The 27,145-nt window shown below is 42.5% G+C and overlaps 1 protein-coding gene across 3 annotated transcripts in view; it reads right to left on the bottom strand.

Annotated features, from left to right (window-relative positions):
- Positions 1-27,145, bottom strand: part of LOC139268044 (palmdelphin-like) — a 153,874-nt gene that overhangs the window by 113,290 nt on the left and 13,439 nt on the right. For 2 of the 3 annotated variants that reach the window (XM_070886033.1, XM_070886031.1), the window contains exon 2: positions 20,235-20,331. The gene's annotated coding sequence lies outside the window, so the exon portion shown is untranslated. Of the gene's footprint in view, positions 1-20,234; positions 20,332-27,145 lie in introns of those variants that run through there. The other variant, XM_070886032.1, reaches the window with a different exon arrangement.

Below are 27,145 nucleotides of genomic sequence, written 5' to 3'. Positions count from 1 at the left end.
GTGGTGTTTTGGTGTATGAACTGTGAATATTCGCCACATGGACCCGCTGGACCTCGCCGTCCATCGATTTGCCCCAAAAGTCATCCTGCTTCAAAGAACCCTCTTCTGGTCCATCTGCCTCATATATTAGTCTGGTTGCAGACTTCCTGCACATTCGAGCTAAGTGGCCAGTGAGATTGCAGTTCCTGCAGACAAACTGTTGAAATTTGCAAGATGTAGCTGAGTGTTTTCCCCCACACCTCCAGCATGAGTTAAAGTTTCCATTTTTGGAAACAAAGGGACTATGGCCAGGCATTCCGTGCTGACTGTCCCTTTGACTGCTCTTAAGTACCCTATTTGTGGGTATCAATGGCCCCATCCTGAGCCGCATTGTCCACTGTGATGGCATGAATGTCCGTTCAGCCTGCATTGTCTCTGTTGAAGTCCTACTCTGGGGTCTATTGCTGCCTGGGGAGTGTTGGACTGCCCCTGCCTGCCTGCGGGGCTGTGAGTCGCATTGATGATGTTGACTCCCTGATCCATCGCCGCGTTAGAGGCAGAATTGCACGCGTATATTATTTTTGTCTCTTCCTCCCCCGCCATGAAAGTTTGAGCTATCAACGCCGCCGCTTCCAAGGTCAAATCCTTGGTCTCAATTAATTTGTGGAAAATTCCCGCATGACCGATGCCCTCGATGAAGAAGTCCCTTAGCATCTCCCCCCTGCAGGCGTCTGTGAACTTACAGAGGCTGGACAAACGCTGGAGGTCCGCTACGAAGTCCGATATGCTCTGTCCTTCACGATGTCGGTGGGTGTAGAATCTGTGTCGGGCCATATCTATGCGACTCGCCGGTTTGAGGTGCTCCCCGATCAATTTGCTGAGTTCTTCAAAGGTTTTGTCCGCCGGCTTTTCGAGTGCTAGTAAGTCCTTCATGAGCGCGTAAGTCTTTGGTCCGCAGCTGGTCAAAAGATGAGCCCTTCGCTTGTCGGCCGCTGCATCCCCCAGCCATTCTTTCGTAATGAAGCTTTGCTAAAGCCTCTCGACAAAATCGTCCCAGTCTTCCCCAACACAGTACCGTTCCTCTGTGCTACCGGTGGCCATTCTCGTGGGTCGTGAATTCCCGTTTCTCGTCGCCAATGTAAAGTTCTTACTCGACAGTATGAAACCACATGAGGCACATTATGGGGACAAGGTCACTCTGGGACCTTAACTCTTTATTCACAGGATTCCAAAGACGATGAACCTGTGTGGGACCTCCCTTTTTATACCTGTGAGATCAGGTAAGGAGTGTCTCCCACACGTTCACCCCTTGTGGTCAAGGTGTGCATCTAGGTCGAGTGTATACAGTAATACAGTGGTGTTGCATTGTGGTTACATACCTGACACTTTCTCTCAAACCACACACAATAATCTGCATTTATATAGTGCCTTTAATGTGGTAAAACGTCGCAAGGCAATTACAGGAGCGTTATCAAACAAAATTTGACACCGAGCCACATAAGGAGATAACAGGACACGTGACCAAAAGCTTGCTTAAAGAAATGGATTTAATAAGCCTCTTAAAGGAACGAAGAGAAGCGGAGATGTTTAGAGAAGGAATTCCAGAGCTTTTACACATTCGCTTCGCAGCAGCTACGAGTTCAGTTTTATACTGAAATAAAACAGAAAATGCTGGAAATACCCAATAGGTCAGGCAGCATCTGTGGAGAGAGAAACAGTTAACGTTTCAGGCCTGTCAACCTGAAGCGTTAACTCTACTTCTCTCTCCACAGATGCTGCCTGACCTGCTGGGTATTTCCAGCATTTTCTGTTTCTATTTCAGATTCCAGCATTGCAGTATTTTGCTTTTGTATCTGTTTTATGCTGTTTCTACTTGTTCTAGATGGTTACAGCGCGCCACGTAAACGCCGATTTGTTTATTTCACCTTAGAGTGAAATTGTACACCTCGCACCACTGTTTCTGGAATGGCTGCGGATTAAATCTGATGGCACAGGCTGATGTAAAGCTGACTCTGATTTCTGCTAGCTTCAGAATCCATTCACAACTTTAAGGAAAAGGCCGCATATAAACGTAATTATAAATCAGCAGAGCCGTCAGCTAGTTGGGCCACTTCATTCCTCAGTCTGACAGCTTCTGTACCACACAAAGAAGGAGTAGCATCTAATAGATTCTTCCATTTAAACAAACTCATTAGGGAAGCAAGGTATTTCTCATTTATACACAGCCTGCTACAACACTCTGACTCACTGAAGCGTTCAAGTGACACCACAAACCACAAAGGTCAAACTCAAGCAGTTTATTAATGTCACTTGTACACCTGAATCTCCTACAGTCTTCAATCATACATTTAAGAGTTGTTCAGTTGTAAAGATGACTCTGATTTCTGCTATATTCCAGTGAGGAGGAAAGGGTGTAAGAGAAAAGATAGCCATCCATGGCTAACTAAAGAAATAAAGGACGGTATCCAAGTAAAAACAAGGCCATACAAAGTGGCCAAAACTAGTGGGAAGACAGAAGACTGGAAAACTTTTAAAAGCCAGCAAAGAATGACTAATAAAGAAAGGGAAGATAGTCTATGAAAGTAAACTGGCACAAAATATAAAAACAGCAAAAGTTTCTATAGGTATATAAAAAGGAAAAGAGTGGCTAAAGTAAATGTTGGTCCCTTAGAGGGCAAGACCGGGGAACTAGTAATGGGGAACATGGAGATGGCAGAAACTCTGAACAAATATTTTGTATCAGTCTTTGCGATAGAGGACACTAACAATATCCCAACAGTGGATAGTCAAGGGGCTTTAGCGGGGGAGGAACTTAACACAATCACAATCACTAAGGAGGTGGTACTCAGTAAGATAATGGGACTAAAGGCAAATAAATCCCCTGGACCTGATGGCTTGCATCCTAGAATCTTAAAAGAAGTAATGGCAGGGATTGTGGATGCATTGGTTGTAATTTACCAAAATTCTCTGGATTCTGGGGAGGTCGCAGCAGATTGGAAAACTGTAAATGTAATGCCCCTATTTAACAAAGGAGGCAGACAAAAAGAAGGAAACTATAGACCAGTTAGTTTAACATCTGTGGTTGGGAAAATGTTGGAGTCCATTATTAAAGAAGCAATAGCAGGACATTTGGATAAGCAAAATTCGGTCAGGCAGATTCAGCATGGATTTATGAAGAGGAAGTCATATTTGACAAATTTGCTGGAGTTCTTTGAGGATGTAACGAACAGGGTGGATAAAGGGGAACCAGTGGATGTGGTGTATTTGGACTTCCAGAAGGCATTTGACAAGGTGCCACATAAAAGGTTACTGCACAAGATAAAAGTTCATGGGGTTGGGGGTAATATATTAGCATGGATAGAGGATTGGCTAACTAACAGAACAGAGAGATAAATGGTTTGTTCTCTGGTTGGAAACCAGTAATTAGTGGGCACCCCAGGGATCAGTGCTGGGACCCCAACTATTTACAATCTACATTAATGACTTGGAAGAAGGGACTGAGTGTAATGTAGCCAAGTTTGCTGATGATACAAAGATGGGAGGAAAAGCAATTTGTGAGGAGGACACAAAAAATCTGCAAAATGACATAGACAGGCTAAGTGAAAAATTTGGCAGATGGAGTATAATGTTGGAAAGTGTGAGGTCATGCACTTTGGCAGAAAAAAAATCAAAGAGCAAGTTATTATTTAAATGGAGAAAGATTGCAAAGTGCCACAGTACAGTGGGACTTGGGGGTACTTGTGCATGAAACACAAAAGGATAGTATGTAGGTATAGCAAGTGATCAGGAAGGCCAATGGTATCTTGGCCTTTATTGCAAAGGGGATAGAGTATAAAAACAGGGAAGTTTTGCTACAGCTATAGAAGGTATTGGTGAGGCCACACCTGGAATACTGCGTGCAGTTTTGGTTTCCATATTTACGAAAGGATATACTTGCTTTGGAGGCAGTTCAAAGAAGGTTCACTCGGTTGATTCCAGTGATGAGGGGGTTGACTTATGAGGAAAGGTTGAGTAGGTTGGGTCTCTACTCATTGGAATTCAGAAGAATGAGAGGTGATCTTATCGAAACGTATAAGATTATGAGGGGGCTTGACAAGGTGGATGCAGAGAGGATGTTTCCACTGATGGGGGAGACTAGAACTAGAGGGCATGATTTCAGAACAAGGGGCTGCCTGTTTAAAACAGAATGAGGAGGAATTTCTTCTCTCAGAGGGTTGTAAATCTGTGGAATTCGCTGCCTCAGAGAGCTGTGGAAGTTGGGACATTGAATAAATTTAAAAGCGAAATAGATAGTTTCTTAAATGGTAAGGGGATAAGGAGTTATGGGGAGAGGGCGGGGAAGTGGAACTGGGTCCAGGATCAGATTAGCCATGATCTTATTGAATGGCGGAGCAGGCTCGAGGGGCCGCTTGGCCTACTCCTATTCCTATTTCTTACGTTCTTATAAATGAGACTTATTCTGGTTTTAACGAAGGGTGAAGAGCTGAATAATGAAGAGAAATTAATTGTTGGAGGTGACAGCAACATTCTTAGAACGATACCCATGAGAATGGATTGGCTATTACTGTGTTTTAGTATATGAATATGCAAACCATTCCAGGATATTAAAGCCTTGTTATTTATATTCTAGTATTAATTGCATGCGTGCCAACTGTCAGTTTTTTTTTTAAAGCCGATAGTCAGTATTTTAACCCATGTATCAACTTGTCAGCAATTCACAAGAAAAAACAGTTTTTTCCACTGGGATCAGAAGTTGTCAGTATCAATCATTCGGAACGTTGCACTGAAGCTTGTCAGAATCAAATTTGTTGGGGATGAGACTGGAACTAATCAGATATTATGTTGTATACAAATTTGAGCCAGAAAAATATAAAATGAAGTATTGGTTTCTGAGAATCAGTCACACATAGTTGTTTTAATTGAGGGTTTCTTCCAAAAGAAGTATATACAACAAAAAAGCTGTGAAAATGGAGCTTCCTCAAAAGGAATATTCTGGGCCATGCCAGGTTATTATCCTGTGTGAAGGTTTACTATCACCGAAGATCAGTTTCATTCCCAAAATATTCTGGATGAGGGGCTTGCCCCGTAGATTATAAATGTCATTCCTTCAAGACTCACATCCCTGTTTCGTCAGTTAAAAATCATCCCTGCTGCTAACTGGTGATGAATGATGATTATGACTGGACCTTATCCCACTGCACTCTCCATGTAATTTCTTGTCTTCACATGTCATCGGCACTATTCAAAGCTGTTTTTATGGGGCTGGGCCAACTTTTTTTGAAGCTTGTGCTCCTCTGTGGGCAGGCATGCAACTGTCGAAGCTCCACCACAGTCCCACTGAAATCAGCTGAATCGAGGATTCTCCTGGTTTATATCATTGGGAAGTACTCTTAGCAACAGACCCATCAGAGAAGCTTGCATTATCGGGGCACTTTTCTGACTTCACACTCCCAGTAGGGGGCCTCGCTTGCCAAGAGTATTAGAAATATGAGTTCATGCAAATGACCCATGCAAGATTTTGTAACCAGTAATTTAATTAATCAAAAAAAATCATTTGCAGAATGCACTTGTGTTTCCAATATGTACCCTTGGCAGATGAGGCTCCCATTGAGTGTGGCCTGTGGGGAGGTGGTCTCCCTGGTTGCCTACCTCTCTTCCACAGTATTCTCAGTGCCCAGGTGAGGGAGCACACGGCATCCTCTGGTATGCTTGGGGCCTTCCACGACCAGTGGGCACCGCAAGGAATAGAGTGACTTGGAGACACTGATAATAACATTTAATTGGCAAAGATCTTTTTGATTTTATTGGGATTTTGTTGTCTGTTTTGGTATCTTTTAGTTTGACTATGTTAATTGTATAATTGGCTGCTAGTATTCAGGTGATGTGTATTAATTGGGGACTCTCTTGTGTTTATTTATATGGGAGCAGGCACGGAAAGAGCGAGCTTATTTTGGGGTTGTACAGTATGGAATGTGTACCTCTGTAAATAAAAGTTCTAGTATTCTATCCTTCACCACCTGGCTATCTGACTTTTACAGACTGGACCATATGTTTCTTTCTTATAATCATGATGCCCTTAAAGGGGCAATTGTTATGCTGATGCTTGTATGGCACTGGGGCAACTCAATATCACTCTCAATAGTCCATCAGGACAGGCCCATAGGCCCATATGCCCAAGGAGCATGAAGTCAAAAAAATGATCCCTTATAAGTTTATCATTCAAGTTTATTGTTTAATGGATTATTCTTTATCCCTATGCCAGTGATTGTAATGGAAATACAAGAGGTCCATTCTGCCAGAGAACTATTCGTGGAATACTAAGTGATGGAATATTTTCTGTTATCATTAAAATCTCCTGGGAAAGAAGAACTGAACAAGAGAACTCTGTTAGACCTGAACTAAATCCAGTTTGTTGCGTAAGCAGGTTGTACACTGGTACAGAACATCATGGCATTAAAATGTATCAGATGTCAAGATCAAGGTCAATACTCTGAGGTGGCCTCAGTTTAAGTTGAACATTAACAAAGACAGACTAGCACTTCTATCTGAATAATGCATGGGAAGGAAGGTTTCAACCCGTTTCCTGATTAATTTAATAAAACACTTCAATTTTCATTTATGAACTATGCACTACATTTAAATTCTCTTCATCTCAAAGCTTTAAAGATACAATGGTAAAATCTATAATTAAATGTGAATAAGTTCTATTAGTGTTTTTTTCACACTCCTTTGGATTATGTTATTTCCCCAATGTTCACTAAGCTAAATGATTCCCAATGATTTTTCTTTGTCAACGTAGACACCAAAGTTTTTTCAGGCTTGGGATTTTTGTTGTGCCAGCTGCAATTCCCCTCCCTCCCTTCCCAAATTCATTCATAGTGATTTCTCTGTCTATTCAGTGGTTCTCTGCATGGCACAGCATTCGCCTGGCAAAAGGGCAGCCCAACAAGCCATTCTCATGACCATCAATCAATGTATCCCTCTGCCAGCCGGTAATCAAAGGTCAGACATAGGGAGGGTGCCCCTCTTTTTCATAGGGCTGAGGCCTGGTACTGCGAGCTTGCCAGATGGATGGGGTTAGTTCTTCATGTGGAACTCCGGTTGAATTCTCAGCAATGTTGGTACCCACTTAGCAGCTGAGTAGACTGGAGTGCTTTTGTGGTGAGTCACTTACTCAAGGAGATTACTCACGAAGGAACTTTTGTATTGAGGGGTTTTATATCAGGAACCCCTAGTTGAAAATAAACACCTATAACCTGGAATATACAAGCCGGTGCTTGTAGATGAACACTGCGATGTGAGTGACAGTAGCCTGGGAGATTCCCTCAGATATTTCTTCTCTTTAACCTCTGATGGTGCCTTCCATTCATGGCTCAACTAAATGGAGGCTCATCGATACAAACCAATGCCATACTCAATTGTTTATGCCACATAATGTTGACAGACTAATAGACTGCACTATTTGTGTCTTTTGTTTTCAAATGTCAAAACAATGGGAAAACTTTATACAACATTTGCACTATTTGAGAGCAGAACTTATTGTTTGAGCGGTGCAAACCAGGAGCACTGTACAATAATGTCATCTCCGTACCACATCAAAACTGGGGAAAAGGAAGCACTCCACACACATACTCGAATGCACCAATAGAGCTTCACTCACCAGTGGGATCATGTGGACCAGTAAAATATTGGCCCTGAATTTGCGGCCCCTACGGGCGAGTATGAGGTGCGCATGTGCCTAAACCCGGAACTTGCGATCTGTCATGAATCCTCTTGACAAATCGCATGCATCCGGAAGTAAAGGGCCTCCACGGGCAGAGAGTTGGGCTATATGCCCAACTTCTGCCCAGTGAATGTGGGTGAAATTCTTAGGATTGCTAAAAGCTTGCTTTTATCAGTGTGAGACTTTTAAAGGACAGAAATGTTTTCCCCAATAATTTAAACATTCAAAATCCTGTTAAATAAGGTAACATCCCTTGTTAGAACCCTTAAAATATGCAAATTTATTTTTCAAAAAATAAAATTTTTGTTTTAAATAATTAATTAAATTCAATTTTGCTTAATTTTAAATATGTGACGTTTTAAAATATATACATTTTAAATGTTTGTGTGCTTTTGTAGGTATTCCCATTCATACTTGGGGGATTCTGTACATGCAGCACTCACCAGAACTATGAATGAGAATACCCCTACTTTAGTTGGTTGGGCTGGTCCCAGGGACGCGTGTGAAGCGCCTGTACTCCTGGGATATGAGGCCCAGGACAACAAGTCTCTGAACCTCCCGGACCACCAGGTAAATCCATAGAAATGTTTCAGGTTGGAGGCATCCACCAGCAGGAAACCACCGACTGCAATATACGTAACAAGCGTATTAATGCAATTCTATGAAAGGAGTTAATCTGCTTTTATATATATCATACAATACAATTTCAATCTATTTACCGGTAAGTGAAGAAGTTCATTTTTAAATCTGTGAAGCCTTACATTCGGTGTGTACAATTTTCATTTTGAAAGATTAGTTTGCAAGGCATCACAGCTCCTTTAATACCTTCCAAATAGCAAATGAAGTACTTCCCTTGATAAGAATCCTATTTTCCCAATCTTTGTATCATAATCTGCTTTATGAGCTGTGACCTAATGAATGACACAGACTAATTACACATAGATTGTAAACAATTGACTAACACTGTCCATCTGAATGCTTCGGTGGGATTAAGGATTTTATGCCACTTCTGGATGTATTTAATATGTGTGAATGGATATTAGTTTTCTATCCTTTTAAAATAAAATAAATTTTAAATAAGATTTTTTAATTTGCTATTATTATTTATTCCTCTTCTCTTGGTACAGTACTCTTATTAAAAAATTATTTAATTAAAAGAATAGCTGGTGTCCCACAAATACAGAAGTGATTTGGAATCCTCCTCCTCACGTCAATGCCCAGATATATGGGTATTATCAGTGACCTGCTTACAGGGCAGTCCTGATGCCACTCTGTATCAAACTGCAAGGTTTTGGTGTTAATTATTTATTTATGTGACCTGCATCCAGTGTTAGTGACATGACTTGCTCCCACTGGGTAATGAGCTGCAAGCAAGTAGTGTAAGTCATGTGATCTGCAGCCAGGGTTTGTCACATGACTTGCACCTGCTGAGTAACAAGCTACAAGGATGTAGTGTTAGTCATTCAATGTTTATTTCAGTGTGTGAGATTGCAGCCCCTCTTCCATTACTTTTGGCTGCACTTCAGTCCCATGCTCCTGATCTTTGGGCACCCGGTGCGGAGGGGAGCAGGCAGGCCATAAGAATATAGGAGTAGGAGTAGGCCATTTGGCCCTTCGAGCCTGCTCCGCCATTCAATAAGATCATGTCTGATCTGATCATGGACTCAGCTCCACTTCCCTGCCCGTTCCCCATAACTCTTTATTCCCTTATCACTCAAAAATCTGTCCATCTCCGTCTTAAATATATTCAAAGACCCAGCCTCTACAGCTCTCTGGGGCAGGAAATTCCATAGATTTACAACCCTCAGAGAAGAAATTCCTCCTCATCTCAGTTTTAAATGGTCGGAGGGTCTCCTCATAGGACTGCTCCTGGGCCTGCCAAGGTGGCCGTTAACCGGTCCAGGCAGAGGGCGGTCGAGGGGGTCGTTCAGCCCAACTGCCTGCCTCTCTTCCGTGGTTTCGTTCATGCCAAGGTGTCCCTGGAGATGGAGCACGCGGTGTCTACTGGTACGCTCGTGGCCTTCCGCAAGAGGTGGGCACTGGAGGAACTGGAGTGCATCATCACCCCCGGCAACCAAATTTTAATTAGATTTAAGTTTCAGTTAAAGTTTTATTTAGAAATTTGTGGGTTCTAGTGCCCTTGCCAAATGGGGGCACTTGATTTAATGTTCTACTTTAAAATAGTTGTAGCATGTTAGTCATGCAACCAAGTTTCAAGGGGATAAGTGACTTTCCTTGCAAATTTCATTTGACCTTCACCATGACTGAAATGGTGAACTTACTGGTGTAATCCTCTGACTGCAAATTGGTCATTTACACCTTCCCTTTTTTATATATATATATTTATGTTTAAACAGTATGTGCTGATGACATCAGCTGGGAACTAGATAAGTGAAGATAGTTTTGTGCGAGCTAAATTAACATTAGTATAGTCATGATTCAGGGTGATTAAGCATGCGTATATGGTATATGTGTGAATTCAGCTTCATTGTATCATCTGATTGGTATCTTTTTTTTATTCGTTCATGGGATGTGGGCGTCGCTGGTAAGGCCGGCATTTATTGTCCAGCCCTAATTGCTCTTGAGAAGGTGGTGGTGAGTTGCCTTCTTGAACTGCTGCAGTCCTTGTGGTGATAGTACTCCTCCCTGCCATTTCCCTCAGCCATCCTATCACAATGTACTTCTTACATAAAAACATAAAAGGTGATGCTTGTGTCTCTACCGACCCATTTGTCTCTAAAGTAGTGGTTGAGGTAGGTTAGCCTGACCAAGATCCCGAGTGGAATGAAATTGCTGAATCATTTGTTGCCTGCCCATTCCAATATTTGAACAGATCTTGATTTAGACCGTCAGAGCTCTCACTGGAAACAGAATGGGGCCTCGAGAATAAATGGAAATTGGGGTCAGATTTTCACCATATATGTTAATGGCTCGCATGAAGCAAGAGAGTTGTATACTAGGTTAAAAGGCACAGTCAATTGTGCAGATAGGAGCAAAAAATTACAAAAGGATATAGACAGATTAAGTGAGTGGGCAAAACTGTGGAGTTCTATATGAGGAAGTTTGAGGTCATCCCCTTTGGTTCTGATAACGACGACTCTGCCAAAGAAACCTTGATGTGTTACTGCAGTGCATCCTGTAGATAGTACACAAAGCATTCACAGTACACTGGTGGTGAAAGGGGTGAATATTTAGGCTAATGGATGAAGTGCAGATCAAGCAGACTGCTTTATCCTAGTTGGTGTCGAGCTTCTTGAGTGCTGTTGTAGCTGCACTCATCCAGGCAAGTGGCGATTATTCCATTATACTTGGAAATGTCTTGTAGATGGTGGAAAGGCTTTGGGGAGTCAGGAGGCAAGCCACCCACCACAGAATACCCAGCCTCTGACCTGTAGCTTGTCCAGTTGAGTTTCTTGTCAATGGGGACCCCCAGGATATGGAGGGTGGGCGTCTCAGCAATGGTAATGCAAATGAATGTCAAGTGGTGGTTATATAAAGCTCTCTTGTTGGTGATTCACAAGAATAATACCAGGGCTTAAAGGTTAAATTATGATGACAGGTCGCAGGAATTTAATTTGTATTCCCTTGAGATTAGAAGATTGGTGAGTCATAATTGGGCCATTTAAAATGATAAAGGGATTAAATAGGGTAATTGCAGAGAAACTATTTCCTCTGGTGGGAGAATCCGGAACAAGGGATCAGTTGGAAGTGACATCAGGAAGCATTTTTTTACACCAAGGTGAGTGGTATTCTGAAACTCTCTTCCCCAAAAAGTTGTGGATGTTGGGTCAATTGAAATTTAAGACACACATTTGTATTGTATTATAAGGGTATCAAGTGATATAGAGCAAAGGCAGATAAATGGAGCAATAAGAAATAGGAGCAGGAGTAGGCCATTTGGCCCCTCGAACCTGCTCCGCCATTCAATAAGATCATGGCTGATCTGATCATGGACTCATCTCCACTTCCCTGCCACTCTCTATAACCCTTATCGCTCAAAAATCTGTCTATCTCCGCCTTAAATATATTCAATACCCAGCCTCCACAGCTCTCTGGGGCAGAGAATTCCATAGAGTTGAGGTATAGATTGCCATGATCTAATAGAATGGAGGGACAGACTCAAGGAGCTGAATGACCTATTCTTGTTCCTATGTAAATAATGTAATTACAACTCCCAACACCGTTTTCGTGTCTGTCCATATTGCTACTGCCAGTTCCTGTTCTCGTTGACCAAACATGGGTAGTGGAAGTTGTGACATGGCCATTTTGCACAGTTAATGACAAATTTGGAAGTGTCCTAAAACACTGAACAGCATCTCCCGCTAAATTTGGTGGGGGTTTTACGGTGGCCCCGCTCTGCTGCGCCTGATGATGCTGACGTCATTGCCATGCGCAGTGCCCTGTTACTGCCCTGGAAGAAAAATTGGCCCTCATCGCCTGGCGCTGACAACGACAGCTGTCATGTTTCAGTCGGATGTCGGCTGGAGGGGCGCTATTTAAAGGTGCCAGCATCGGGTAAAGTTTAAGCTGGCCAATAATGGTTGCTATTTAAATCCACATAGGCAGACATGCGTTTGACAGATTTCACTGATTTGCAGTTGAAGGAGTGTTCTGGCTCTTGCTGTCAGCTGTGACTCGGTAGGTAGCACTCTCGCCTCTGAGACAGAAGGTTGTGTGTCAGGGACTTGAGCACAAAAAAATCTAGGCTGACACTCCAGTGCAGTGCTGAGGAAGTGCTGCATTGTTGGTGGTGACGTCTTTCAAATGAGACGTTAAACCGAGGCCCTGTCTGCTCTCTCAGGTGGATGTAAAAGATCCCATGGCACTATTTTGAAGAAGAGCAGGGGAGTTATCCCTGTTGCCCTGGCCAATATTTATCCCTCAATCAACATAACAAAAAAAAAGATTATCTGGTCGTTATCACATTGCTGTTTGTGGGAGCTTACTGTATACAAATTAGCTGCCACCTTTCCTACTTTACAACAGTGACTGCACTCCAAAATTACTTTGTTGCCTGTAAAGTGCTTTGAGACATCCGGTGGTCGTGACAGGCACTATATAAATCCAAGTCTTTCTTTCTTTTCTATCTTTAAAAATTTGTGCCTTTCATTGAGGACAGATTTGAACTCCGCCATTTATATTGTTTCATGGGGGCTATGTTGGCACTGGACCTCACACCCTGACATCAGAGGCAACTTAAGCAGAGGGAAAGACAGCAAAATGTGACCAGGAGGAGGAGCGCCAACAGGGAGCTCAACAGGAGAACGTACCCTCCTAGGGTATTCCGGCAGCAGTACTCCTACATCAGTTTCACTGATGAACAGTGTGTTCGAAGGCTGCGCTTCAGCAAGGACGTGGTCATAGAGCTTTGTTACCTCCTGCAATCAGACCTCAAGCCTCAGACCAGGGTGAGGATGGCTCTCTCAGTGGCAGTCAAGGTCACCATCAATTTCTACATCAGCGGATCTTTCCAGTGTGCAACAGGAAACATCTCCAACATCTCCCAGTTTGCCGTCCATTGCTGCATCCGCGTGGTCACAGATGCTCTCTATAGAAGGAGAAGGGACTACATTTCCTTCCCCATGACGAGAGAGAAGCAGCTGGAGTGTGCATGTGGCTTTGCCAGGATAGCGGGCATCCCCATGGTGCAGGGCATTGACCATGTTGCTTTGTGGGCACCGCATCACAATCCTGAGGTATTCCGTAACCGCAAAGGCTACCACTCACTTAATGTGCAGTTGGTATGCGACCACACATGCTGAATCCTCACCGCCAATGTCCGCTATCCTGGCACAGCCACAATGCCTTCATCCTGCGCCAGACCAGTGTGCCAGCTCTCTTCCAGCCATTACATCAAGCTCGTGTCTGGCTGGCCAGAGACAAGGGCTATCTAGGCTCCACCTGGCTCATGATTCCCCTCCGCAACCCCAACACTCCTGCCCAGCACTCATAGAATGAGAGCCATGCTGCCACCAGGAACATCACTGAACTGACCATCGGCAGGATCAAGCAATGCTTCCACTGCCTTGACTGCTTGGAAGGTGTTCTCCAGTACTCGGCTGAGTGGGGGACCCTTTTTGTCGTCATCTGCTGCATGCTGCACAACTTAGCCATCATGAGGGCTCAGCCATTGCCACCAGACATAGCTCCACCATGTCAGGAGCAGGAGGATGACGATGATGAGGATCAGAAGGAGGAGCAGGAGTAGCAACAGCAATGACGGAGGAGGCAGCCACTCAATTGGCATTCATGACCGCCTCATCAGCCTTCGGTTCCAGTGAATTCCAGCCCACTTCCCGGTTGCTCTGCACGTCCCCATCATCACATCAATTTCCCCTTCCATACCACAGCCCCAACACTGAAAATGTGAGACAGCATTCCAATTAAAATGTTATCTCCTAACTTTCACCGTAATTATAAACAACAATTACATTAACGGATCACACTTGTACAAAACCTTATTTCACCTCTTAACACTGGCTTTACCTATTCTACTGTCCTTTGTAGTGTGTCCCCTGTGGCTGCAGCACGGCTGGTGGAAGGCTGCTGGGTGTCAGAGCCAGAGACTACAGATGGCCTTGCAGGACGCCCTCGACCAGCTCTTGGCCTGGAAGGCACAACTTTAGACTGCATCACCTCAGGCTGGGCGATGGCAGTCTGGGCTGGCTGGATGACAGGCAGCGACGTGCAATGATGGAGTGGCTGTGGTGGGATCAGAAATGCTGTCATCCTGAGAGAGGACAGGAGTTTCCTGCTCCACTGACACTCCCCGGGGGTAGCACCTCGGTAGCAGGAACACAGATTGGTGGCCTGCTGCAACACCATGAGATCTCGGATCGACTGTGGTGGATTCAGCAATGATGGCAGCAGTCAGAGCTTGCTTGGCATCCAACTGAGATTGCATGAGAGCAGTCTGAGCTTCGATGCCACCAACCATTGACTGCATGACAGCACTAAGACGTTGTATTGCTTTCACCTGTTCTGCAATGGAAGCTGCCACATCGCCCATGGCACACCTTATGAGGTCTGGGTCCCCAGGGTCTCTCTGGGAGTCCACCTTCATCTGCAAATTGGAAATGATGGTGTGCGCAGAACTCTTTACAATGTTGGAGGCGGACTCCTCCAAGATCTTTACCATTGCCGAGAGGCTCTCAAGCACCCTTGCCATTGCACCTCTCGTGTCAGAGTGCATGGCCATCACCCATCTGAGTCCTGTGCAGCAGGACTCACGCGCGAACTCTCCCTCCGGGGAGCTGCCTCCCGAGCTACCCTTTCCCTTGGCCTTGCTGCAACCCGCTTGTCCCTGGTGCATCACCCAGTGCAGACCCCTCTACGAAGCTAATCTCTAACGAATGCGTAGTGCCAATCTTTGATCTGGTGCCTGTAGCTTCAACTTATCTGATCACAGACTCAAACACAGACTAGGACAGCAACATCAACTTGTATTCATATTGCGCCTTTAACATAGTAAAACATCCCAAGGCACTTCACTGGAGGGTTATAAAGCAAAATTTGACACTTTGCCAAATAAGGAGATATTAGTGCAGATGATCAAAAGCTTGGTCAAAGAGGTAGGTTTTAAGGAATGTTTTACAGGAGGAAAGAGCGGGAGTGAGGCAGAGAGGTTTAGGGAGGGAATTCCAGAGCTCAGGGCCTTGGCAGCTGAAGGCACAACCACCAATGGTGGAGCGATTAAAATTGGGAATGCTCAAGAGTCCAGAATTAGAGGAACGCAGATATCTCGGAGGGTTGTGGGGCTGGAGGAGATTACAGAGATAGGGAATGGCGAGGCCGTGGAGAGATTTTAAAACAAGGATGAGAATTATAAAATTGAGGCATTACTCAACCGGGGACCAATGTAGGTTAGTGAGCACGGGGGCTGCTGGGTGAGCGGGGCTTGGTGCAAGTTAGGACACGGATGGCATGAGTTTTGGATGTCCTCACGTTTATGGAGGATAGAACATGAGAGGACGGCCAGAAGTGCGTTGGAATAGTCAAGGCTAGAGGTAACAAAGACACCGATGAGGGTTTCAGCAGTGGATGAGCTGAGGCAAGGGCAGAGTCAGGTGATGTTCCAGAGATGGAAATTTATGGTTTTAGTGATGGCGCCGGCGAATAGACAGTTTAGATGTAACTATTTCACACAGAGGGAGGTGAATATGTGGAATGGACCACTCTGGAAGGCAATGAAGGTGGATAGTGCCTACAAATTGAAAAAGGTGCTGAATAGTCTTTTGGCAAAAGTAATTTAGAGGATAGGAGAGAGAATATAACATTGTCTTTTTTTGAGGCTAGAGCTCAAGGAGCTTTTCTGGTCTAGTGCATTCCTATGTTCCTATGAAATCTTTCCTCATGGCATATTACAAAGGATTGTCTTGTTGCTCTTCTTTGTACTCGTACCAATGTGTATATATTTCTATGGTGTGCTTACCAGAGGGAACACAATACTCCATCTGTGGTCAGACCAGTACATTGTTAGGATTTAGTTTTACAACTATCCCGTTGTCCCATCTTTCATCACTGAGGACAGGTATTTAAGACACTTATCAAACCAATTTTAAATCTTTCTGCTCTCTGTCGTTAGCATTAGGTCTGCATTGTAGGCAGTGAGAAGAATTAGTGGAGGGATTGCGAGGTATATGAAAGTAATAATAAACATCGTCCAACTCAAAATCTTTTTGTTTGAACTGAATTTTAGTGTAACTATTGACAGCTGGCGTGGGGCTCAAAGTTTAGAAGCTACTATTCCAGCAGGGAATATAAATGGAAGCAGGTGTTTTCTGTCTCGGTATGAATAAAATTTTCTATAAATAAATCATTACATTTCTCTGAAAACCAATATCTATAAGTTTTACCAAATGTATCTTGCTAACCTTCTGCAATAAGTGGTGTTGTAGTTTGAGTGTCCTAAAGGGCCAATCCAAAAATTTCAAAAAAAGCACAATATTTAACCTTGGCAAAAAAGAACTCTGGATTTGGACACCCGTATGAATATACTTTATCAGTATTACCGATTCTATCCTACAGTGATATATTAAACCTGATTTGCTGATTTCAATTGCAATCCTTTTTGCAAGATTCTTACAGTGACTGTTATCACACAGAGTAAATTGTACACATCACTTAGAAAGGTACAGGACTCAGCAAATACATTTTTAAAAAGTAGCCTTATTTTTGTGTTGTCTGGCTGGCACCCCATCTTCCATCTTCCATAAAATTCTACTGCCTGTATCCGAACTCATACTAAGTCCCCTTCACTCTGTGCTAGATGACTGACATTGGCTCCCGGTTAAGCAACGCCTCGATTTTAAAATTCTCCATGGCCTCTCCCCTCCCCTCCCTATCTCTGCAACCTCCTACAGCTCTACAAACCTCTGAGATATTTGCACTCCTCCAATTCTGGCTTCTTGAGCATCCCTGATTTTAAACGCTCCATCTGCCCTAATATATCTTTATGTGGTTCATGTCAAATTTTGGTTAATAATGCTCTTGTGAAGTGCCTTGGGATGTTTTACTATGTTAAAGGTGCTATATAAATGCAAGTTGTTGTTTTTGGTATTGGTGTCATAGCCCTTCAGAATATCAAAATGTTACAAAAAGGCCCATTAAAATTGTTTTAAATTTTGAATATCTCAGTTTGTTTTCTATTTTTTTTTGAGAGCTGACCATGAATAGATTTTATTTTAGGCAGAATGCATCATCGTTTAGATCTGCAGCGATGACCTCAGTAGTTCAGAATGTACATTCGAATAGTTAGATCTGACACACTGTCACTGTTCAAAGGTTACAGCTTTGACTCAAATGTTTGACATACCACATCATTCTGTCAGTGCAATCACTTGTGCTGCATCACCAAATGAATTTCACTATAAAGTGTAACATTCACAACTCTGGCCTAGTTACTTGAATTGATCTCCGGTTCTGTGAAACCTTCGGCTCCTTATTATTTTTTTCCCATTTCAGTTTAGTTCTGCGATCGCTGCCATCTTCTGACTCATGATTTCCTCTGCATATGGCTGCGTGCAACTTTTTCCATATTGTTGTAACTTTTTAAGCAGAATGATTCTCCTTTGTAGGAGAGGACTTCTGTTCAGTTTCCAAAAGGAAATGATTGGATGTATACACCCAGGGCATCAGAAATAATGCACAATAGACTCTTTATGATGAATGTTCAATGGTTTAACCCCTCCAATACTAAGCATTCTTACTAAGTTGCCAAGTTCTGCCAGAATAATATGACCAAAATCGCAATTTGACTACTTAGTGAGGCATGAGTAAACAAATCAGTAACTGATCTAATAATAAACAGCAATAGAAATAATTCAGTCAAATAGCAAACATTTCTGAAATTCAATATTGGGCCTGAAACCGCGCTCCCCATGGCCGCGTACGAAGTGTGTACTCGCCCGTGGGGTCCACGCAAGTTCCGGGTTCAGGAATGCGAAGTGCGTGCGCCTGAACCCGGCACTATGAATGCGAAGGAAAAGATCCTCCGTGGGTGGAGGGTTGGGCTATTTGCCCAACTTCTGCCCAGCGAATATCCTTCAAATTCTTACGCTGGGAAAAGCAGGCGTTTGTAAATGTAAGCGTTTAAAACAATAGAAAAATAAAATGTTATCATTCATTTATATATTAAAATTCCTGTCCATTAAGGTAAGTTTATTTGTATCCTTATATTAAAACATATTAAAAAAAATCCAAAAAAATAATTTTTCACATAAAATATTTAATGAAATTGTATTTTAATTAATTTAAAATATGTAATGTGATTTCTTAAATTTATTTTCAGTGTTGCTGTGTTTTGGGGCTATCCCATTCATGCTTACGGCAGCTCTGTACATACAGAATTACCAAAAGAATAAATGGGGATCCCCTACTCTGATAAGTTGGATGGGCCCACGTGATCCCAGAGATCCATACGATCCAGGGATACGTGGGCCCCTACGCTGGCTTTCATGTAGAGCCCCAGAACCGCAAGTTGCCGAACCGCCGGGACCACCAGGAACTTTCGTAGAAATTATTGCTATTGGAGGCATCCGCCCGCGGGGAGCCTCCGACCGCAATTTCTGGGCCCGGGAAGTGAGATGACATTTAGTTGACTATAGATGCACAAAAACAGGTTAAAACTCTGAGGTGCAGCCCAGGGATTCTACCAAGTATCTACTGTAACTTTGGCAGTTGCCCTGTTTCTCTGTTAGTTCTGGGATTTTTCAGTCAGTCTTGTAAGGGACCTGCCCCTTGCAAGGCTAAAAACATCAGGGGGGTATGTGGGTCTCTGTGGGTATGGAGGTGGGGGATGGGAGGGGGGGATTGGTGGCAGGGACATACCTGAAGTTAACCCTTGTTTGATTCAATCAGAACCTGATGTATTGTTGGAGGTTGGTACACCAAGAGAGATGAGGTGTACTGTCCTCCAGATGGACACAGGTCAGAGGGCATGTTCCAGGCCAGGGAAGTAGTCTGCAATCCCTAAACTGGGAGATTGTATTTAAAAAATGATCGGGATTAGTCTCCTTCCACAGGGGGCTGAGTGGGGGCCCCATGGGGTAGGTGCCATATTTTCTGGCTCCAACTCCAGCGAGGCCAGTGCTGTGTGGCATCAGTGGGAACAATCCCGGCATCACCGCCAGTATCATGGCCAGCTGATGTTCAGCACCCAAAACCTTAACCTGCCTTGTCTTGTTACAGATGTTGACAGACCTGCTGTGCATTTCCAGCATTTTCTATTTTTATTTTGGACAAAGGTTATTTTTTGAACATTGACAAGGAGTTGGAGAACACGACTGTTCAATCGAACAACTTCAGATCAGAATACTTTGGTGAGAGAGTTTTATGAAAAACTTTAGTCCAGATGCTGTACGGTGGTGAATGTCAGACAGATCTGCATTGTTGTTTTTTTTTTAATGCAGAAATCATTTTAATTTTTAGAGGAACGTGACATTATAACTGATTTAAAGGTTTATTTTTAACTGTATAAAATAACAAATCTGGCACACGAGGAAATGAGGGGTACCACGATGAACTGGAAACTTGTCACTTACGTTTTCTCAGCAGATTTATTTGTGCTGAGATCAAGCCTTGGTACTTGTGAAGAGAATTTCCTAGTGCAGACACATTGAAGGATATTCCAGATCAATACTGACAGGAGCTCTGGGCAAAACGGCTGAGAAGTTCAAGCAGTTAAGTGTGCCACATAAACACTTATTTGTCTTCAAAAGCAGATCTGTAGAGAGATATGCTGAATGCCTGCTATGTCAGTGATCTCGAAAATCATGACAGAATTAATGAACTGCTTGAATTTATAAAAGTATACAAAGCCTCAGTCATGATTTATTAACATTAACCTTGCATGTATATTTATCAAAGCCTGGTGTGTGTTCAGTCTTAATGAGATAGAATATTTAACCAGGGTAATTTGAAAAATCATTGCGGGAATTAGTTTGACTAATTCAACAAGCAATACAAAAGGACAGTTGGGAAAACAAGTTAGGCTCAATTTCTCATTCTATAAAAAGTTTGTGATTGATCTTACCTTAAAGGTAGTACAGAGGTGCAGTCCTCCCCACCAGTTGTTCAGTGAAGTGCTCAGTCTGGGAGCTCCTCCGATTTGGACTCACAGCTGGTAAGTGCTGTAATATATCATCATATCATAAATTCCTCAGGTCACAGCCTGGCACAGGAAATCATATAACAGAATAATGAAAGCTACAGTTTAAAGACACACAGCCATTCTGCAGAAATGAGACCGCATATCAACATTTATGTTCTAAACCCGTATAAAATTCTGCTGCTCCAGAAAATGGTACATTTAAAGGACTGCTGCATTGGAGATCAGTTTGGGAGTTCCCAATTATTTTATAAAATTTCTTGTTGCAGACATGAAGAAAATGAGTTTGTCGCTCTTGCATGGTTGAATATAAACTGAAGTATATCGCCATGCATCTGTATGTTATATTTCTAAATGGCATTATACTTTTTATTTATTTTGAATAGTGTTATGAAGACCATTGGGTTGGTTTCTTGTACTAGGGGTGGTCATGCAGTTTTAGACATAAGCTCAAAAGTAAATTGTGTCAGTAATAACCATAAAATTAAATTAGCATAACTTTCTATTTCTTTCTCCCTCATGTACTTATCTAGATCCCCCTTAAATGTGTGGTATATTCCTTACGACATCAAACATACTCAGACTTTACAAGATGTCTATTAACACAGGAACTTGTCAGATGATCTGTCACCTGATGCCTTTATTATATTTACAGCAATGACTTCATTACCACAATAGTGCACTAGGTGGAGCAGTAGTCCACTAGATAGAGCTAGATATTATACATCTTCCTCCTGAGTGAAGAAGTAATTATAACAAAATAATCATTATACATAACTTACATGGTTATACATAACAAAAGGTATGGACTTATTTTGCCATATTTACAAAGTAAACTTAACCACTGGTTTTCTGTTTCGAAGAGGATACCTTTACTCTTGAACAGAACTTTCCAAACATGGTGTCAAACTTAGACTCATTCTAGGCTGATCCTGAGGTGAGTTTTCCTCCAAGGGATGCCCTTGATCTGCATTTGAATTCTCTACAACTTCAGACTGTTTGTCTGCCTGACTCAGACTCAGACTTAGATCTTGACTTTCTCGTGGATTTGTTTCTAGTACATCTGATGTAAGATTTGCTACTAGTACTCTACTTGTAATAAGATTATCTGATGAGTCAAAAATACCCAAATCATTCCAACTTTCAACTCCTTCCATATCTGAAGATAAAATATGATCAATGTGAACAAACCTAACGTGTCCATGATCAAACATCTTGACCAAATATGTATGAGGACCACATATCTTCATCACTCTTCCTGGTAAGCACTTTAACCATTTATGGTGATGGTTCTTTACTCTCACCTTCTGATTTAATTTCACACTTCTCTCTCTTACTCTACCTCTATCATGATTCTCTTTTGTCTTAATTGTTTCTCTTCTATTGACTGTGCCAAGTTTGGTTTTAACAACAAGAATCTAATTCGTGGCTGTCATTTGAGAAACATCTCTGCTGGTGTTCTATCAATAGTTGTACGAGCAGTATTACGATAAGTAATCAGAAAATTAGCCAATTTGTGGTTCAATGACAACTGTCATTTATTTGGATTTGGATCCAACATTTGTTTGATGAGAGCACGTTTTACAATTTGTACTGTGCGCTCTCCTGCACCATTTGAAGCAGGGTGATATGGTGGAACTTTGGTATGTTTCACACCATATTTGCTCGTGAACTGTGCAAATTCTTCTGAACAAAATTGTGGTCCATTATCAGAAACAATTTCTTCTGGGAGGCCATATGAAGAAAATAATCTTCGCAACTTGTCTAGTGTTTTTGTTATTTGTTGTTATTTTCCGCATCAGAAACATCTCTAACCACTTCGAATGGCTATCAATAACAATGAACAATTGCTGTCCTTCTAGCTCAGCAAAATCAATATGTAACCTTTGCCACACACTGGGAGGCCATTTCTATGGCTGTAATGGTACTGATGGTGGTTTCTTGTTTACAGATTGACATGTTGTACACTGACTAATGATATACTTTATATCTTTATCTAGACCTGGCTACCATAAGTAACTATATGCAAAATTCTTGGTCAAGCACATTCCCAGGTGCTGGTCATGAAGATCTATTAATAATTTGGACCTGACTTTATTTGGTAAAACCACTCTTGCACCCCACGATAGAATTTTTATCCATGGACAATTTATTCCTACGAATGAAGAATGGATGAATATCTTTCTCTGATACCTGGTTTGGCCAGCCATTTCCTATGTAATCATACACCTTTAACATAACTGGGTTACGTTTGGTTACTCTACCAATCTCTTCAGTTGTGACTGGCAGTTCATCAATGTATGAAAAATAGAACACTTCTTCCCCATAGGGTGTAACTTGTGATGGGGATGACAACCTGGACATAGCATCAGCATTACAGTGATCAGCTGATCGTCTGTACTCAATTTTATACATATATGCTGAAAAAAACCCATCTCTGCATTCGGGCTGCAGCTAATGTTGGAACTGGAGACTTTGGATGGAAGATTGCTGTCAGGGGCTTACGGTCCATAATGATGGTAAACTTACGGCCGTACAAGTATTTGTGGAACTTCTTCACCCAAAAATTAATGTCAAAGCTTCCGTTTTGATTTGCGCATAATTACATCACTGGCACTGAGAGTGCGTGAAGCAGAAGCAATTGGTCTCTCCTCCCCACTAACTAGTATATGAGAGATCAGGGCCCCAACTCCATACGGAGAGGTGTCACATACTTGCTTGATCTCCTTAAATACATCATAGTGAACTAACATGGTACGCTCTACCAACTGGCTTTTACACTCCTTGACTGCTGTGTCGCATTCTTCTGACCACTTCTAATGAACCTGTTTTTTCAACAGTTCATTCAGTGGATGTAACTTTGTAGCCAAATTTGGTAGGAACTTCTCATAATAGTTCAAAAGATCCAAAAATGATCGAAGTTCAGTGACATTCCTGGGAGTGGGTGGATTTCTGATTGTATCCAGCTTTCCCTTGGTTGGATGTAAACCATCTTTGTCTACTTTGTGCCCTAAGTACTCCACTGAGTGTTGAAATAACTCACACTTGCGAGCAGTCATTCGTACTCTGTGCTTCTGTAGCCGTTTGAGCACTTCATTCAATATGTTATGGATTTGCCTGTTTGGTGCTGAAATTAATATGTCATCTAAACAACATACTACCCCTTCAATGCCTTGCAGAATCTAGTTCATCATCCCTTGAAATATGGCATGGGGCGGAAGATACTCTAAACGGTAGCCTATTACATTGAAATAGGCCCAGATGAGTATTTATAGTCAAGCATGACTTGGACTCCTCATCTAGTTCAAGTTGTAAGTAGGCATTTGTGAGATTTAACTTTGAGAAGATCTGACCACCTGTCAGTGTTGTGAACAAATCTTCTATATTCGGCAATGTATTGGGGACATTACCCTCTAGAACCTGGTTTACCGTTACTTTATAATCACCACACAATCTTACTTTACCATCTGACTTAGGTACAACAATGGGTGTAGCCCAATTATATCGATCTATCTTAGAAATTATGTTCTCAGTCTCTAGTCTTTTGAGTTCTTGCTCAACTTTCTCCTCGAGTGCATATGGTACGGGGTGTGACTTGCAGTAAACTGGTCTAGCGTCCTTCTGTACCCTGACAATCGCCTTGAAGCCTTGGATCGGACTGCCTGTTTCACAGAACACCTTCAGATACTTCTTGATGACATCATCCTTCGGTGCAAATCTTGTTTCAATACGAAAAATCTCACTCCAATCCAGCTTCAGTGATCTCAACCAATTTCCACCAAGTAAGGCAGGCTTGTGTCCTGATACTACTAAGAGAGGCAAGCTCTGAAATTCATCCTTGTATTTCACTGGTACGGTGATACGTCCTACTACAGAAATGTTCTCTCCTGAGTAGCCTCGCAGCTCTATCTTTGACTTTTCCAGTGGAAAATCACTCAATTTGTTGAGATATAGCAATTCTGGTACTACGCTCACGAATGCGCCAGTGTTGATTTCCATGGGTATCCTGCTCCTGCAACATCTACTTGAATGATGATACTTTTCGAATTGCTGTTAGATACCCTCGTGCTCCTGATGATGTGTATCTCTTTGTCCTGTTGCTTTTTTTTCATGCTATATATTCTCTGGCAATTTCTACTTATAGCCTTGAAAGTTGGTTTACTCTTCCGTCGGCATGCTTTCGCAAGATGCCCAGTTTTCTTGCAGAAGAAACACTCTGCCTTCACATCTGGACAACTTTGAACAATGTGCTGTCCCAGGCACCGATTGCATGACTTCAATGTATTGCTACCTTGGTCAGTTGCTGAGGTCTTGGGGCACAACTGCCTTTTACTTTTAACCTGTAGGCGATTCACCTTGGTTGTCTGACGACTGGAAATGGCTTGAAAATCTCGGGAGTATTGGTCAGCCATACCCATTGACAGCTGTCTGACAAGCTATATCAAAAGACAAGTAAGGAGTTGTCAACAACGTTCTCCTGATTGCTTCATTTTTCATCCCACAAACAAAGCGGTCACACAATGCTTGGTCCTGAAAGTTTCAGAAATAACAGTGAATGGATAGCTTTTTTAATGTTACAATGTACTCACTGATACTTTCGTCAATTAATTGATTTCGTATTCCAAAATGATAACTTTCAGCAATTTCCAGGGGCTCAGGACCGTAGTGCTGTTCTAACTTGCTTAGAATCTCCGTAAGTGATGTGTTCTTTGGCTTCTCAGGAACAAGCACATTTTTCACAGTTTCATATACCTCGGGCTCTGCTTCAGTCAGGAAAATAGCCCATTTTCTTTCTAAAACCACCAGATTGCTGTTTTCATCATCGGGAACTTCGATGATACCATTTGCATTGAAATATATTTCCAGCCGCTCCATATACGCTCTAAAAGTCTCTCGGTCGTGTTGAAACACACCCAAGTATCTTTTATTCCCATAGGCACAGCCATCTAGACTCTTCAGTTCAGCCAAGTGATCTTGAAATTTTCCTTGGCTTTTTAGCTGTTCTGCAACACAAAGGACCTCTCTCGTCTCTCTGTTGTTTGGCTGGAATCATCCACCAACAAAAATTTCAGCTAGGGTATCCCGGAATCCGATCCTACTTCGCCAATGTGATATATTCTTTGCGACATCACAACACACTCAGACTTTACAAGATGGCTCTTAGCACAAGAAGTTGTCAGGTGACCTGTCACCTGATGCCTTTATTGTATTTACAGCTTTATCACAGTAGTCCACTAGGTGGAGCAGTATTCCACTAAATGAAGCTATATATTACAAAAGGCATCTAGGCTATTCGCCTCGACTAATCTTTGTGATAGCAAGTTCCCCATTCTAACCACTCTCTCACTGAAGAGTCAGAAGTGTGATAGAATGCTTTTTACTTGCCTGGATGAGTGCAGTTTCAACAACACTCAAGAAACTCAATACCATCCAGGACAAATCAGCCTACTTGATTGGCATCCCATCCTCCACCACCTTAAACATTCACTCTTTCCACCACCAGTGCATGATGCACTGCAGTAACTTGCCAAAGCTTCTTTGACAACACCTCCCAAACCCGTGGCCTCTACCACCTAGAAGGATGGGAACACCACCACTTGCAAGTTCCCCTCCAAGTCACACACCATCCTGACTTGGAAATATATCGCCGTTCCTTCATCATCGCTGTTTCAAAATCCTGGAACTCCCTCCCTAACAGCACGACGGGAGCACCTTCCCACACGGACTGCAGCGGTTCAAGAAGGCAGCTCATCACCACCTTTTCAAGAGCAATTAGAAATGGCCTCGTCAGTGATGCCCACATCCCTTGAATGAATATACAAGAAAAGTGTCATCTGAATTCCTATTGGATTTATTAGTGACTATCTTATATTTATCATTCTTAGTTTTGGATTCCCCCAGGACATTTTCTCTACATCTAACCTATCAAATGCCTTCATGATTTTATCATTAGATTCCCCCCTCAGCCTTCTCTTTTCTTGACAGCCTGAAGAAAGAAACAGCTACCCAGATTAAGACAGAGTTGTGCTGAGTTGGAGCAAAGATTGGTAGCCAGGACACAGCTGTCAAAACAACTTCAGGGTCTCCCTGCAACCTCTCCTTTATAAAATGTATTTGAGGATTATAAAATAAAGTCTATATAATATATTTTTTCATAGTAACATTCTACACTATTGGGTGACAAGGACACCCTCAAAGCCTCCCTGATAAAGTGCATCATCCCCACTGATACCTGGGAGTCCCTGGCCCAAGTGGAGGAAGTGTATCTGAGAGGGCGCTGAGCACCTCGAGTCTCAATGCTGAGAGCATGCAGAAAACAAGTGCAGACAGCAGAAAGAGCGCACGGCAAACCAGTCCCACCCACCCCTTCTCTCAACGACATTCTGTCCCACCTGTGACAGAGTCTGTGACTCTCATATTGGACGGTTCAGCCACCAAAGAACTCACTTCAGGAGTGGAAGCAAGTCTTCCTCGATTCCAAGGGACTGCCTATGACGATGATGAGTAAAATAATAGCAGGAGCACTTTGGGGATGTGAATTGTAGCTGCTTTTGAAAGGGGATACAAGCTTGAAATTACTGCTTGCAACGTTAGTGTATGCATGACATTCCTCTCCATGCCATTTTAATGGAGGTGTTAAACTATTTATTTTAAGCACGTTATTGCCTCATTAAAACACAACAAAGTGACCAGTGGGGGATGAGCGGTGATCAGGATAATAAATAGAGGTCATCAGACCAGTGCATGCCATTCCAGGAAATGAACACAAAAAGGTAAGTGAAGTAATAGGGGATTGCATCTTTATTAATGGGCTTGCAGTTTTGTGTGGTCCACGC

The sequence above is a fragment of the Pristiophorus japonicus genome, chromosome 8 (genome assembly GCF_044704955.1).
Source record: "Pristiophorus japonicus isolate sPriJap1 chromosome 8, sPriJap1.hap1, whole genome shotgun sequence".
NCBI classification, from domain to species: domain Eukaryota; kingdom Metazoa; phylum Chordata; class Chondrichthyes; family Pristiophoridae; genus Pristiophorus; species Pristiophorus japonicus.
This window is presented reverse-complemented; position numbering and strand designations above follow the sequence as displayed.